Genomic DNA, 16,576 nt, shown 5'->3' on the forward strand with positions numbered 1-16,576 from the left:
TCCCAATTGACGGGCATCCGTTCTATTTCCAATTCTTAGCCAACACCAAGAGGGTTTCTATAAATAATTTTGCACAAATAGGTCCTTTTCACTTCTTTTAGATATAAGAATGAACGTTTAGCTTAGACATAGAATCAAATCTTCATGAGTTTTGCTTTGAAATATCACACTTCTGTGGTGTTTATATTGCCTTAACCTGGATAGTTTGAGAACAGATTATGTGTTCAGTGTAAATATAGCTTCTACTACTGCAGTTCGGAACCTTTTTGGACTGTAATAGGGCATCTTTGTGAGTGGTTATAACTGAAAAAAGTTTCTTAGTTCTTGGCCATCCTTGGAATAATGAACCTTTCCATACCTACGTAGGCTTAGATGAAAGATACTCTTTGATACACTCATAGCCAAGACTTTTCTCCATTGGCAGTACCTGCTAGAGCTTGTCATGGCCTTTGAGATATCTAGAGGTATTTCTATGCTACCTCTGATCTCTTAGTTGCATTTGCAAATTTTGAAAATTACATACGTTCCCATCTTCCATGCAACCTTCCTAATGACTTCTGCCTAATGCAATTCTAATTTATACCATACACTGTAATAATTGGTATGTAAATTCTTTGAAGATTGGGACCATGCCTTTCACTTCTTTTGTGCCTTTTCTTGAACCTAGTCCAAGGTGTATACCAATTTGATAATGAATATTCATTGATGACCAATGTCTTGGTGTTTATTTTATTTTAAAAAGTTTTTGAAAATTAATTTATTTTACATGAATTTATATTCTGTCCATCCCACTGAAAAACCACAAAAAGAGGAAAAAAGCTCTTTTCACAAGCATGTATTGTCCAGCAAAAAATTTCCCACAATGGCCATGCTCCTGTAAGAGAGGTGATGAACTTAAAATGCAGGCAAAAACAAAATTGTCCCTGCATTGTTCAGGGCTCTAAAGTCTTGAAAAGTTGTTTTCCTTTATAATGTTGTCTTCATAGAAATTGTTCTTCCAGTTCTGCTCACTTTACTCTGTGTCAGTTTACAGAGACTCTGGTTTTCTCCAAAGCTGTCTACTTCAGCATTTCTTATGGCACTGTAATATTTCATTGCCTCCGCATATCATAATTTGTTTAGTCATTCTCCAACAGTAAAATGCCCCTTTCGATTACAATTTGGGGCTACTGTGGAAAGAGCTGCTATAAATATTTTTGTTTGTTGTTAAATTTAAATGAATCTATTAAGTGTTTTCTTAGTATACAAAGACAAAAAATACGGTCCTTATCCTCAACGAGTTTAAATTCTACAAGGACGACATAGATTGTATATGATGTACGTATATAATTTAATGGGTGGTGGAGAAGAATTTGTTTCAATGACTATGAAGGTACTTGAAGCAGCTTGGTCAGATATTAAAGACGCCAAGGTCAATTACTGTAAGGTCACCCTGGGGCATTGCCAGTCATCTTGACTTTTATCTTGCCAATTTTGTCTCTTCCTGGAAGAGAGAGTAAGGCTGAGGGCCTTGTGCAATTCTGCCTCACTTAAATCCAATTCGCTTGTAAGTCAATGATCCATTGGTCCTTTGCAAAAGTGAAGGACGAGTAACAACAAGGTACATAATGTATGCCCATTGAATACAAGATGTATTACAAATCAATACAAGGTAATTTCAGGGATAATTAACTACTGGGAACATTAGGAAAGGTCTTTTGAAGGATGAGGCACTTGAAATGAACCTTGAGGAGAAATAGGGTTTCCAAGAGATGAAGGAAGAGAATTCCAAGTATGAGGGACACTTTGTACCTGAGCAAGGAGTTGAGAGCTAGAGAGTTATGCCTGGAAAAATAGCAAGTAAGTCATTAGATTGGAATAGCAGTGCTGAGGAGGGACAATATGTAATTACCCTAAAAGAATAGGTAGAAGCCAGTCTATAAAGGTCATAAATGCCAAATAAAGGAATTGCATTTTCATCTTTGAGACAATAGTTACTGAAGCTTCTTGAAGGAAGGAAATTAACATTTATCTTAATAAATACTTGCTATGAGCCAGACCCTATGCTAAGTGCTTTACTTTGTAAAAACTAAAATTATTAGACCTGTGATTTTGGAATATTAATTTTTGTCTGTGGAGGATGAATGGAGCAAGAGAGAAACATGATGCTTGGAGACTGATTAGGAGGAAATTGCAGTAATACCATTAAGAGATGATGAGGCCCTGAGCGAAGGTGGTTGTGGTGTTATAAGAGATAAGGAAATGGATGGGAGATGTGTTACAGAGGTAAAAATCAACAAGTCTTGACAACAGGGTACTACTTCCTTCTTGATCTGTTCAGTGTTTGACACTGTTGACCATACCCCGTTTTGGATGCTTACGGTTCCTTGGATTGTTGGGACATTGTTCCAGTTTGTCCCCTATCTGGGGGATATTTCTTTTTCAGATAGGGGACAAACTGTTTGCCTTAATTTCCTCTCCGTAAAATGAGATGGCAAACTACTTGAGTATCTTTACCAAGAAAACCCAAGTAGAGTCACAAAGAGTCAGACATGACTGAAACAACTCAGCAACAGCAACAGCAACAAAAATGAGGCAGTTGGACTCAATGATATCCAAGGAAGGCACTCTGAACTCTGAAACTAAGATCCCATGGGTGTACGCTAAAAAGGAGGAGTGAAAAAGAGCACTGGAAGCTTTTCCTAGGGGTTTGGTTGCTAAAGGGAAGAGACATAGGAAAGTAACTTAAGGTGATGATTCATTTAAGAGAAGGGGTTTATTTTTTGTTTTTTGGTGGTCTTATGTTTGTTAGCAACAGGGAGAGCACCATTGGATAATGATAGTGAGAATTAAGGAGAAATTGGGATGATTGAAGGGGCAAACTTTTCCTCGTATTAACCAAAAGGATAAAATAAAAATCCCAAAGACCAACTTTTACCGCTCATGTGGCCTCAATACTTCACATGTGAAACTTTCCATGTTACAATAATTTAACCTTTTTTAACCTTGCCATAACTTTTGTTACATTAGAGTAATTTAACCTCTTTAAATAAGATGAGTGTGGTAAAGACTTTACAAGGTCTTTTTTTAAGCCATGATTATCATGGACAAACCTGACTGTAGTAGTGGATCAGTCCAACTGAGAAACATTTGTTTTGATTTAAGATCCCCTGTGCAGGAACAAAGTGAATCCAGATACCTTAGCATTTGGTGCAGAATCCAGGGGACATACCTCCTCCAGAATCATTTCACCTCATAAACCTGACAGAGGAAGGATAAAAGTAGGAATGATGGGACTGAGAAGAAAGACGGGAAGGGGCTGTTTCTGGCAAGTATCTCAAACCAGATGGAAGGTATTGAGGAGGAAGTGATACAGATCAATCCAAGATGCTTAAGAGCAGGATGAGAATCTCTGGCTTTAAGTTACAGGGAAGCAGATTCTTACTAAATGTGAGCTAGTGACTGTACAGCTGTGCACAGTACAGGACTACTTCATAAGATAGTGAGCTCCCCTATCACGTGAACTATTCAAATAGAGGCTGAATGGCTTTTTGACTGGGATGATACAGAGAGGTAGGGAGTGTGACATAATAGGTAGTAAGCATATTCATCTTCAAGTCAGAAAACCTTATTCATATCCTGGCACTAACACTTAATAATTGTGTGACCTTAGATTACCTTCTGGGTTTCCATATCTTCATCTATTAAAAAGGAATAATACTTCTACTTAATTTACTGGATTGTTAGGAGGAAAGGGTTCATAAATGTTAGAATCTTACGTAAATGTGAATTATCATTTTTATAATTGTCTCATGTTTCTTATTTGCATTCAATGAAGTGAAGATAGAAATGGTCCTTGGAGAAGATGCTATCTTGCATATTTAATGTAATCTGGACTGTTGCTCACTTGCAAATAAAGTGACTCCATTTTTTGTAATTGAACAAAAACATTAAGTTGATAAATAATACACATTTATTAAGCACCTACTTATACTTGCACTGCACTAAGCTCTGGGGATACAAAAAAAGGGGCAAAATGCAGTCCCTGCCATCAAGGAACTTATAATCTAGAGGTATTCAGATGAAATTGCACTGGAATTATCTTCAGAATAACTCTTGTAGGAGATGAGATGACAGGAATCATAAGGACCACTTTCTGTTCTGACAAGACTTTGTTTTGTTTTTTTGTGTGTTACAACTAAATCTGTATATTTTGAAGGCTTTTCATTCCACATAGGTTGGAGATAATGAATATTCAGCACGGCAGGATCTAGTCAGCAAGCATTATTCAAGCACTTACTTTGTGCCGGCTACTGGGCTATGTGCCAGGAATAGAAAGCAAAGCAAAACAAACAAAAAAAAACAACCCAAAAAACAAACAGTCTCTGCTCCCAAGAAGCTCACAATCTAATAGAGACAGCATGCAGATAGCTATGAACATACAAGATCTATATATAAGAAAAAATGGAGATGATGTTGGAGGAAAGGTATTTATTAAAAAACATTGTTCTTATATTTTTGTAGATCCAATGATTGTGGGCAACCATTCTTTCTGGGATAATGCTCCAATTCCACTACACTTTATTTGTCAAATTCTGAAAGATATTTTTAGGTCTGTATCTCTAATATAGAAATTTGTTGTCTTTTGGTTTCTGAAAATATTCAGTTTCTGATGGCTTAGTTCTGTCTACCAGGCTGTGTTTTCCTAGAAATTGGAAGGTGCTATTTTTTTGCAGCCTGGAATGACATGCTATCAATGTGTTATATCATTTATCTAAACTTTTTTTGCTGGAATTCAGATAGACCGAGGACAAAGTGGTATCTTGCTTACATATTTAGTGGTCTCCATACTGTTGCTCAGATGGAGAAAGTGTCTGCTTTTCCTGTCATTGAAAAAGAATATTGAGAAGGGAACTCATCTACTAAAAACACACACAGTAGGGAACAGGACAGGACAATGTGAATGACATGTCCCTTGTTCCATTTCCATCTGATTTTCATGTCTTCTGCTAGGTTGTTATTATTATAGAGAGGATTACTATACTGGTGAGGAACTTTGACTAGATGTGTTTTCTAGATTCCCTTTTAACACTAACATTGTATAATTCTGCGATGCTATGTCTAGTGGAAAGACATAGGAGCCAACATAATTTTATTATGGAAAGCATTCCGTTTGTTATATAATTTCCTTATAACAAACACAAACCAAACCTATCTTTTGTGGGATGAAATTCCATAGAGAAGACAGCATACTTCTAAATCTGAAGGATCACTGTGCTTTGGCCAAGTCTTCTTCATTCCAACAGCTGTAGTTTCCAGTGACTGTATGTAATGGGAAAATTGAATCTTTGACATCAAAACCATACATAAGTCTTTATTTACCCTTCGAGGTAAGGGATCGATGCAATTTGCCAGCAGAATTGGAAGTCATTCATGTGGAAACTTTTATCTCCCTGTCTTCTAGCCATAAAATGCCACTTTGAGTCCATGCAGTCCTTCAGTAAACAACGTAGCAGTAATCTTCCAGATGAACCTAGTAGGCCACGAGAAAGACACTAGGATAAGCCATTTGTAACATATCTGTATGTAGGCCTATGTAATCAAACTGGGGATGAGTTGAATTGTAGGATTTCTATTTTCACAAGTCGATTAATACCTTGGAGGTCTTTTTTTTCATTTTTGTTTTTTGCCTTTGAGCATTACTGTACAGTAATACAGATTAACCTAGGGAACTTCCTATAGACTCCAAACCCATAAGAGTCTGAAGATAGTTGCCTGAGGTAGATGGACGTTCAATTACATGGCAAGATTTATGAAGCTATTAAGCATCAAAGGCTGAACTGGAATGAAGTTCTCCCTGACTCTGCACCCAGATTTTTATTCAGTATCTCTTCTCTGTCTTTTAGGAATTTATTCCTGTAAGTTTCTGAAATCCAAATTCCATTTACAGATCCTCCTTTTTCTCAAATTATGGTTTGCTTAAAGTTCCCTGTGTTGTAAAAGGTCTCATTTTTTTGTCTTCCACACAGAAATGGAAAAATAATTTTCTGTTAGCTTTAAACAATTACCTCATAAAACAGATACTAATAGTTAGTTGATTGGGGGGAGTGTTTGTAGGTAGGGACTTCTAGATGAGGAGAGGGCAACTAAAGTTGACAGGATGGGGGGGTAATAGTTCATTTTTAACTGGAGAAATACTAGGGAGAAATAGAATCTTCAAGACTTTCAGTTCTTAGACTGGAGAAATATGAGGCAACCTTAGAGAACAGAATAGGAAGTTGGTTTCTAAAACAAAGGAAAACATGAGTTATGGAGAAAAGTTATGTTATTTTAGCTGTTTATAGCCACAGAAGAACTGGGCAAATTTTGAGTAGTAGAAAAAAGAGAATTTTTTATTTTTAATCTTGACTTCCTTCTTCTTCCTGGGAGGGGGTTGGGTACAGAAGAAAAAAGTCAAGCTAGAAGATAAAGGCAGAAATGAAGGAAGACTATGTATATAAAAGTCAGACAGCTTCCAGAAATGGACTAGATTAGGAGAAAAGAACATAGAAGTTAGCCCTTTCAGAAAGCTAGGTTCTTGGAGTAGAAGGAATTGGCTGGCTAAAAGAGGAAGAACTATGACAAAAAAAAACCAGTAAGGGATGGTCTCATAAACTATATTTTTTTAAATCTGCAAACCTAGTATTCTTATATTCCTTCAAAAGTTTTATGCTGCTAAGGAGATGCTACTTCAATCTTGACTATATCTTCAGCTTATTATACTAGAGACTTTGAGAAATTTCCCCTTGGGTAAGATTTGGGAAATTCTCTCTTGGTTGAGCTGAAATATCTCACTCCCAGTGGGAGAGCTTATAGTGTCATCTGTAAATCTTTGATTCGTATTTGCTCTTAGCTTGGATAAATGGGTTTATTTGCTATTTTCTATGTATGATCTTTGTGTAACAGTCATTTGGTGGAAAGGAAATCAAGTCTTCTATATATCCTTTAGAGCATTCCTTCCCTATTATGGGACAGCAATAAAGGTTACAGCTTGATCCAAAACTGTGTTTCCCCTAGACTAACATCATATGGGGAGGGAGCAGGTGAATATAATTCTAGCCTAATACTCCTCAGAGAAACTAAGGAGAACAGAGTACTTAGTCTATAGCATCCATCTCCTTCTTCCCTTCCTAGCAGGAATCGCAGTCACCCTTGGCAAAGAGTGGAAGAGGAGACTCTAGAGGTATCTATTCATGTCTCCCTGGGAGTCACATCTAGACAGAACCATATGAACACATCTAACCTACGTGGGCAACACACACACATACACACACTCTAGGTAACATTGAGAAATGAGCTGAAGACCACGTTGTATGACCATTAGTCAGATGTTATAGTGGGGATTTCTCCAGCTGATCTCAGGTTGGACTAGGTAACCTTTGAGGTCCATTCCAACTCTAAAAATGTATGTTTTGCTGATTCTGGGATCAATAGTATGAGTCTAGAAACTTGAATTTCGGTTTTAGTTCTTCACATATAAATAAAGAAATAAATTGAGTTTATTTTAGAGAAATATTTTTAACTATAAGTAGTGAATAAAGTGGGTGACAAGAGAGAATTTTGTGAGGTTTGAAGGAAGATTAAAGATCCTATAGAGTATCTGTAGATAGTGGATATGTGAGAGGATGTGATTTAACTAAAAAAAGTTTTGCTATTTTAAACGGTCCTGTGGAAAGTGACAGATGAGTAGAAATATTTAATATCAAATGTAAACATGAAGGAATGCAGTGTTGTATAACAGATATAATTCTGGATTTGATATCAAAGAACCTAGATTTGAATTCTAGATCTGTTAACTTATTACCTGTGTAGAACGATGGGCAAATCACTTAATCTCACTGCACCTCAGTTTCCCCATTTATAAAATGAAGAGAGAGGACAGATAAGCTTTATGTTCTATAAGATTCTTAGAAAATAAAAACATATAGCCGGCCCGGCCTCGCGCGGCCCGGCCTGGCCATGCCTCCGCCCCGCAAGCGGCCCGGGAGCTGACCAAACTGGAGCAGCAGCAGCGCCGGGAGCAGAAGTGGCGCGGACCAGACGCGCAGCAGCGGTAGCAGCTGCAGCACCTCGAGTCCTTTTATGAAAAACCTCCTCCTGGACTTATCAAGGAAGATGAGACCAAGCCAGAAGACTGTACACCAGATGTACCGGGCAATGAACATGCCAGAGAATTTCTGGCTCGTGATCCAACTAAAGGACTCTGGATGACCCTGGGGGAAGAAGTCAAGGTTCTGCAGTGCTGGAGCTGTAAACAGCATGGACACAGAACTAGTGACAAAGAATGCTGGTTCTTTATCAAAGGCAATCAGAAATGAGAACAGTTCAGAGTAGCACATGAAGATCCCATGTCTGACATTACAAGGGAGAATAAGCGTCATGAAAACGATGTGGGGATACAACAGCTAAAGAAGCTACTGGAGGATTCTACCTCAGATGAAGATGGCAGTATGGCCAGCTCCTCAAAATGTAAAGAGAAGCGTAAGAGAAAAGAAGAAGAAGAAGAAGAAGAAGAAGAAGAAGAAGAAGAAGAAGAAGAAGAAGAAGAAGAAGAAGAAGAAGAAGAAGAAGAAGAAGAAGAAGAAGAAACAGAAGAAACAGAAGAAGAGGAAAAAGGAGAAGAAGAAGAAACAGAAGAAGAGGAAAAAGGAGAAGAAAAAAGAAAAAAAGCACAAATCTAAGTCAAATGAGACTTTGGACTCTGACTAAAAAGTAATTTTCTTTTAATCTTTTAATCCATCAAGAATCACAGGTGCATGTTATAGGTACTAAAGGAGAAGTAGCCACAAAAGGGCCTCACTTGACAGAAAAAGGAACCAAGAAACGTGTGTCCTTAGTATCACTTCCGTAGCATTTTGCTCTTCCTGCCAAACCAGTGATGAATTCAACATGATGCTGAGTTGCTTATGTGACACACTGTGAGATTCTCATTGTAATCTTCCCTGATTACTGTAGTTTATGATCAATTTTTTGAAGAAAATCAAGCATAAGATATGAAGACATTCTAGGCATTTCCAAAAGAGATTCCCCAACGGAAGCAAAGGGTTAATAGGGCTGTAGGCTGACTTACTTGAAAATTCCAGATCTTCAGCAGTTGCAAGTAAATGCTGTCAGGTACTGAATAATAAAACTCAGTTATCTCAGACTTAAAAGTGAACATCCTTGCTGCAGACAAGAAAATGTTTGAATTGTAATGGTGGCATATGGAAAAAGATAACTATATGAAATATCTTCATTGTAATCATTTTGTTTTAGAATTTGACACTGCACTAAAGTAACTGCCTCACAAAATATTTAGGAAAATTTTTTTTCAATCAGCAAAAATTCTGCCCCTCTCCTTCCCACTCCAACCTACTCCCCAGTACAGAACAAAAGAAAAATAAAACCTATTAAAATCATGTACTTAAGCAAAAAACAAATAAATAAAATAAAAACATATATATATATAGAATGAGAATATAGGGAAAGACGTTGAGGTCAACCACCTATCAAGATCTTTTACATATGAAGGCTTCCAGCTGATTCAAGAAAGATAATCAAATGATCTTTCAAAACAATCAAATAATTCTTGATTCTAGCCTTTAGCTATGAGTAAAGATCTAACTAGAAGAAGTTATATGAATTCTAAATAGTCATCCAGTGTTCCACCCAGCCTATGGATTGTGAACTGCATTTAATTTAATGTTACTGGTTTCTCATGCTATTAAAAATTGAAAGGCACTTCAGAGGTCATTACAGGACTTCTTAAATTTTTTTTCCCAATCTTGACCCCTTTTTATATTTTGGCAGACTTAGGCATTATATGGTCTAAGGACATGTACAGTGCAGAGAGCACATGTTTTGTGTTTAGAACCAAAGATGCAGTGAAGTTGTATGATGCAATATGGGGAAGTGCCACCAGAAACGCCTCGGATTCATTATGCATTTAATTTTTTATTAATTTTTGGTCATTGCATGTTCAGAAACCTTTTATTGTTGCCAAATTTTTCACAACCCTGTCTGGGGTCTTGACCCACAGTTAAAAAAGTGCTGAATTATCAGTTTCTGAGCGTGAGTCTTCTCGTCAGTATTCAATATGATCAATAACATTGTCATCTACCCTTCAATAAGGAAACTCCAAAAGTAATGTCTCCTAAGGCAGCTAGCTTGTTCCATTTGGGGGCAATATTAATTTTTAGGAAGTTTTCTTCCTTATATGGAACCTAAATCTTCCTCTCTTCAACTTACACCAAGTCTTTCTAGTTTTACCCTCTGGATCAAGAAGAGCAAATATAAAACCTCTTGTTATCATGTCTCCCCTAAATCATGTCTTCCCAAGGCTACACTAATCATTTTTATCTCAAGGTATCCAATATTTTCATCATCTTAGTTGCCTCCCTCTGGACCCTTTCCATTTTGTTAATGTTCCTTTCTAAAATGGAGCATTGAGAAAGGAACATGATAAATCCAGTTTGGTCTGAAAGGGTGGGGTTATAAGGAGGCTATTACTTCTCTTGACTTGAACACTGTGCCTCTGTTAATAGAGCCTAAGCATTTGTCATGTCATTTTCACTGAATAAGAGTTTTTTCACATGAACTCCACACCATGCCCATTTCATGGTGTACATGCACTTGACTTGTTAATCCCATGTATATGATTTCATATTTCTGTTGGGCTTCATTTTAGATTCTCTTTGTATTCTGTCATCCTACATCTTAGGTTCTTTTCCACCTTTACATTGCCCACAAATTGCATAATGCTCTGGGTTCATTCTCCAAAGTCCCCATTTGCACTAGAAGTTTGGGTCCCCAGAAGGGATCTAGGTACTTCTCCTTTCAGGATTTTACTGGAATTTTACTAAAATTTTACTAAAAGGGACTGGGAATGGTTTCTTAATGCAATAGCTCACAAGCCTCACTGGTATGCTTTTTTCCACTAATTATTAGTTTCCATTAATTAAATATCAATTAAGAAGTCAGAATTAATTGGCTTTTAGAAATGGATATTTACCGAGGTGGTGGTATAGTAAGAAGAGTTGATGAAACACCCTCCCAAACTAGGGCTGTACTCTTCTATAAGTATATACAAAGTCCAGGGCTCAAGCTCAAACATGGAAAATGGGGTGATTCACAGATCCCAAAGCCCTCTTCTTCTTATTTGTGGGGCTTTCATGACAGTTCCATTAGGCAGTGTGTAGATTCTTCTGTTTGTATTGAGTACCAAAGCTTTCTTTCATTAGGGAATCTATTTTGTCTTCAGCTCTCAGTGCAGATACTCATGCTGTGAATGCTACTAAGATGTTAATGAAAAGTCCACATTCCTTCAGCTTTTTGAAGTTTACAAATTCATAATCTGGTCCAGGGTAAGGGAGGAGTATAGCTCTTCTTCCCTCTTCCCCAAATTCCCTCTCAGTAGTTTAGCTGAAACCACTCTCTCCCTCAGGCTCACCAGTCACTCAAATTCTAGGTTCCAAAAAATTTTTATACAAGCCTAACACAGCATAATGGAGTCTGCTCAACCAATTGCCATAAATTTTCTCTATAGTAACATTCCATTTCATCCAGTGGCCTTTACTCCTTTGAAATTGATTAAAGCCTTTTAACACCTAGAGTGATGACTTTGATTCAACAGAGGTATTCTCACCTATTTAAGTATATCATCTTTTTAGTTATTTTAAGTGGAGTGAGTATGATTGTATCCTCTATGAGCAGTAGACCCTGAGAACCTAGCTGAGTGATCTGGCTGGAAAGGATGTTATGCTTGGGGGAGAGTTGAGTGGATCATTGTGAAAATCCATAAGAGAAAAAAAGATTTCAAGGCTTAGCACCACTGAAAGTATGAATAGCTTTGGCTACATGTATTCATTTCATGTGTGCCTCATTATTCTTACTCATTACTATTACTACAGTCTGAGTTTAATACCCGCTTTCCAACATGTGACATTTGGATTAGTGAGAACATATTGCAGGTTAATTGAGAAAAAGAAACTACTGTTTTTACTACGGTCCCTTAGTAAATTCCTTTGCTAAGAGCTTATTGTGTCTACTGGCTGACTATTACAGGGAAACACACAGTGGTATCTTATAAGCTACAATGTTAAAAGTTGGTACCCACAGCATACCTGAGAACCAAGCAGTAGCAGCAACCTTCTGGGGGTCTGAATTATGAGTATGAGTACAAATTGGGAAAGTAGTCTAGATGAGATGCTAAATAAGAAAGAAGAGAGGTTATAACCCATAAAATGAAATATCTAGGCAGTCCAGTTTAGGAATACTCAACTTATAAATGACCTGTATAGACATATTCTACTTAATATAAAGAATTGTTTGTGGAAAAATGTTCTATTAGGGAAAATTATATTACAGGAAACAATTTGTTCCATAGGAGTAGCATTATAAAAGTTATAAATGAGCAGAGTTATACAATATTATTGCAGGACTTTGTGCCTTGAAGGAAAGGTCTGCTCACGTATATAAATAATATAAAAAAACATTAGTTAGGCACCTTTAAAGGAGTTGGTCTGTACATCAGAAAAACTAATATAGAATTATAAAACATTATCTCTGAAAAGAACTTTTGAGATTGTTTATTGCAGTTTTTCCCAACCCAATCTCTCCCAAAGATGATAAAATATATAAATTCCCTACTATAGACCACTCTGCCATCCACAGCCTCAGTGCTAAAGGGTCAGAGACTAGGGGAACAGGGACACTAGAGGTAGAAGGAGCAGAACATAGGGAGAACACAAAAAAGGAATGACCTTTTGAAGTCTATAAGTTTTCTTCACTAAAGGCATTTGGTAGCTAACATCTTGCAGATGGGGAAAGTACTTGCTTCTAACTAGGATTTGAGAAAAACTGATCTACTCCATCCCTGCTCTAATCCAGTGTGGTTGGAGCTCTCTGTACCCCTGCTGTGGAAGTTGTCACCATGGCTTCTAAAGACCTTGACCCTATAGCTTCTCATTCTTCCTTTAGGAACTACAACAGATGTGTTCTTGGCGTGCTAAGTTGGAACTCAGATGGCATTTTCCCATGGAAACAATGCCATACATAGTTCTTTAGTTTTATACCACTTGAAGTACTATAGTTCAGCTACAATATGGGTTAATAGGCTTTTGCGGGCTGACCTGAGAACTAAAGCAATATTTATGACCCTGTTTCTATGGGAAAAAATGCATTGTGAATTCCAAACAACCAATTTACAAACGACCTTCTGGAACACAACCCATCAGTAAGTTGGGAACTGACTGTACTGTTTTTTCAACTGATGCAATGGTAAAAGTTGAAATGAATTTCTCAAAAGCTAAGAAATTGGACTGAGAAATATAGAGGTTGAGTAAATTCATGATGGAAGAGGGGGAGAAAATTTCAATGTGTTAAGAGGCATAGTCAAGGGCAGGGAAAGTTCATTTCCCTCCTAAGATGTCTATGAATAGGACAGTCAAATAGTGATTTGAGAAGGCATTTAAAACTAAAGAAGTATAATCCCAATGAATACAGTGGTTAGTAGAAAATATAGATGTAAAAAAGAAAGGCAAAGAAGTTGAAAGAGAAATAGTGAAATTAAAGGAGAAAATGATTGAACGCTGTGTAAAATAATCAAGGTGACAAAGAGGAAAATAAAGACTCTTCAGAGACATGAGTATGTATGTAGTGATCTCACACTCCTAAAATAAGAGTGGCACCATCTCCCTTCAGGGTTCTAGGACTTTCCCTTAGGAGTTGGAATGTCTCTTCTCTAATGTTTTTGACTGAAACCGTCTTTGTGTGCCTCCCACCCCTTTGTTAGCCACAGATGACTGATGTCCCAGTTTCATTTAACTAATTGACATCAATAAGCTTTTGCAAAGTGATATCAACATTGAAATAAAACAAAGATGCAACTAAGATATTTCTTCTCCAGTATTTGCATAGCATTGATTAAACCAAGTTCACATCCAAATGTGGCACTGGTGAAAGATGAGTCCTCTTCTTGGCTTCTTCACCATCCTATGAGATAGACTACAAAAGCTGTCCCCTGCTGACATGGCTGATATAATCAGACTGCATAGCCTCTGTCAAGGAGAACCTGGTATTTTCTTATCATTTTCATGGGAGTCACCCATGGAAGAGAAGCTGTGTTCTTGCTCTCTCAAGCCAAATGCCACCCCCCACCCTTTTAAATAAGTAAACAATAAACAAAAAGGAGTCTTGCTACCCTTGCTTGACTCTTCTGTTATCTGTGTGTGCTCTATAGGTAAAAAGAGCAGAATCCCAAAGGTCTCTCTTCATTCCTTAGGCCATCAATGCTAGAACTGAAAAATCTGGCATGAACTGAACTAGATTTACAGAGTTTAAGTGACTTGCTCTCCTGACCTTGCATCCTCCAGTGCTTTCAACTAAAATGAGAGAGCCAACATTGAATCAGGCTAAGAGCTGAAGTCCATATTCACAGTGCCACATGTTGCCCACAGATGAGACAAAAGTGCAAGCCTTCTCTCTTTATAGTATCTCTCTCATGATAAATTGTCAACTAATAAGAGGTTGGCTAAAAAAAAGAGACCAACCAAGACAGTGAGTCTGGGCCATCTAAAGCCTTTTGAATTCTTCCGCAGCCAGCAAAGTGGCTCCTTTTCACCATATGGTTAGTCAACCATAACCAATTATAGAATGTCTACACATACTCTCAAGATTCTCCAAGGTATTTATGTTACACATTATCATGATTCCCTCAGAAGCAGCTTCCCCAAACTCTTCCACATAAGGAATTACTTCAAGGGCTCTCTAAATGCTCCTAGGGACTGAGCTCATTGGCCAGTTACTTGTAAAAAGATAAAAAGAAGAGGGGAGATGTGTGACAAAGACTTGGAACCCTAAAGCAATAAGATTGTAGACACATGCTCTAAGTTACCTTAGATACTATCTTCCTTAGATATTTCCTCATTTTATGTACGAGGCCCTAAGACATTAAGTGATTTACAAAGTAACACACGTTGTAATAGAGGTGGGATTTCAACCTAGAGTCCTAGATTCCAGTGCTTTTTTTCCCATGCTTCCTGAATGAAAATCAATAATAAATAAAATATTAAAATAGGTAAGATAATATGGCACCACAAGAGACCCTTCAAGAGAAGCTAAAGAGAGTTAATATGTACTTCTCCTTCCAGAAGTCCTGTTGTTGTGTAGTCATGTCCATCATGTCCAATTCTTTGTGACACCATCTGGGATTTTTTGGCAAAGATAACTGGAGTGATTTTGCCATTTCCTTCTTCAGCTCCTTTTACAGATGAGGAAACTGAGGTAAATGAGGTTAAGTGACTTGCCCAACTACTAAGTGTCTGAAGCTAGATTTGACCTCAGGAAAATGTCTTCCTAACTTCAGGCCTGTCCACCTAGCTGCCCTCCAGAAACCTAGAAAGTCACAGATTGAAGGGGTAAAGAGATTATAGAATCATTGATAGATTGGAAGGGATTCAGAAGGCGTAAACCTATCTGGCTAAGATTCTCTATAGCTCCCTGCTAATGATCATCCCGACTTCACAAGAAGCCCTCAGGTGAAGGGGAACTCGTTACCACTTTGGCAGGAATCCCATTCCACTTATGAAATACTGCAGTCATTAGGGATTATTCTTCACATCAAGCAATATCTATATCTCTACAGCTTCTACCTCAGATTTTCCAGTTCTTCCTTCCCAAGTACAACAGATATCAGATGAGTCTTTCTCAAAGGGCATTTCAATATGTCATTCTTTCTCATGAACAATGGCTATCCATTGCTTCTCATATTGTCGAAATAGTTCTATTTGACATTCAGAGCTTTTTATCCTCCTCCCACTACCTTATCTTTCACTTTTTTCCAGTATGTAAACTACTTCAACCAGACCATCTCTTCTGTTCTCCTAGGATGGAGTCAATGACCTGTTAAGAAACTTCCAGTCCTAAAATTTTAACCCATTGATATAGTTTTAAAGTTTTGCTTAAAATTATGATAATAAAATGTTTCAGATTCTCCATAGAAGAGAATTCATTCACCAAAAAAGTAAAGAATTTAAAGAAATGATAATGATGTTAAGAGACTCATTCTAATCCCTTAGCCTAGGGCTTAACACAACATAAAGGAATTTTTCTCTGAGAGTATTTGATTCTATGAATCAAATATGAGCATTTGTTTCTAATCGTCCTCAAACATCTTTATTGTGCTTTGCGCAGAGCAGTTGCTGAACTGGTCTGATTACCCCATTGATATAGAGTTTGTAAGTGCCATCTTGTGGAGAAACATATAAAAAGTCAGGGTGTGAAGGATTCTGGCATCTCTGTCCAGGCCTCAGTCAGGGGCTAGGATTCACCTCTAAGTCTGTCACTTCCTCCTGGATGGGATCCCAGGTATTGAGGCCTGAGCTGTTCACTATCCAGAAGAGTGAATTAAACAGAGTAGAGAGCAAACAAAGGATATCCTAGGATAAGAATTCAAATCTGCCTTTTAGAGATATTCTCCCTTGGTAACTTTCAGAGTTCCCAGACTCTGTTGCCTTCTGATCTTATACACACACATATACCCCTATTAGATCTACAGTATATGTTTATCTATCTGTCTACC

The 16,576-nt window shown here is 37.5% G+C and overlaps 1 protein-coding gene and 1 pseudogene across 3 annotated transcripts in view; both read left to right on the top strand.

Moving 5' to 3' along the window:
* THSD4 (thrombospondin type 1 domain containing 4) overlaps nucleotides 1-16,576 on the top strand; it is a 946,642-nt gene that overhangs the window by 753,884 nt on the left and 176,182 nt on the right. The gene's annotated exons all lie outside the window — the stretch shown is intronic.
* On the top strand, nucleotides 2,242-15,092 carry LOC140529088 (retinitis pigmentosa 9 protein homolog pseudogene; annotated as a pseudogene).

This window comes from Notamacropus eugenii, chromosome 1 (assembly GCF_028372415.1).
Source record: "Notamacropus eugenii isolate mMacEug1 chromosome 1, mMacEug1.pri_v2, whole genome shotgun sequence".
NCBI lineage: Eukaryota > Metazoa > Chordata > Mammalia > Diprotodontia > Macropodidae > Notamacropus > Notamacropus eugenii.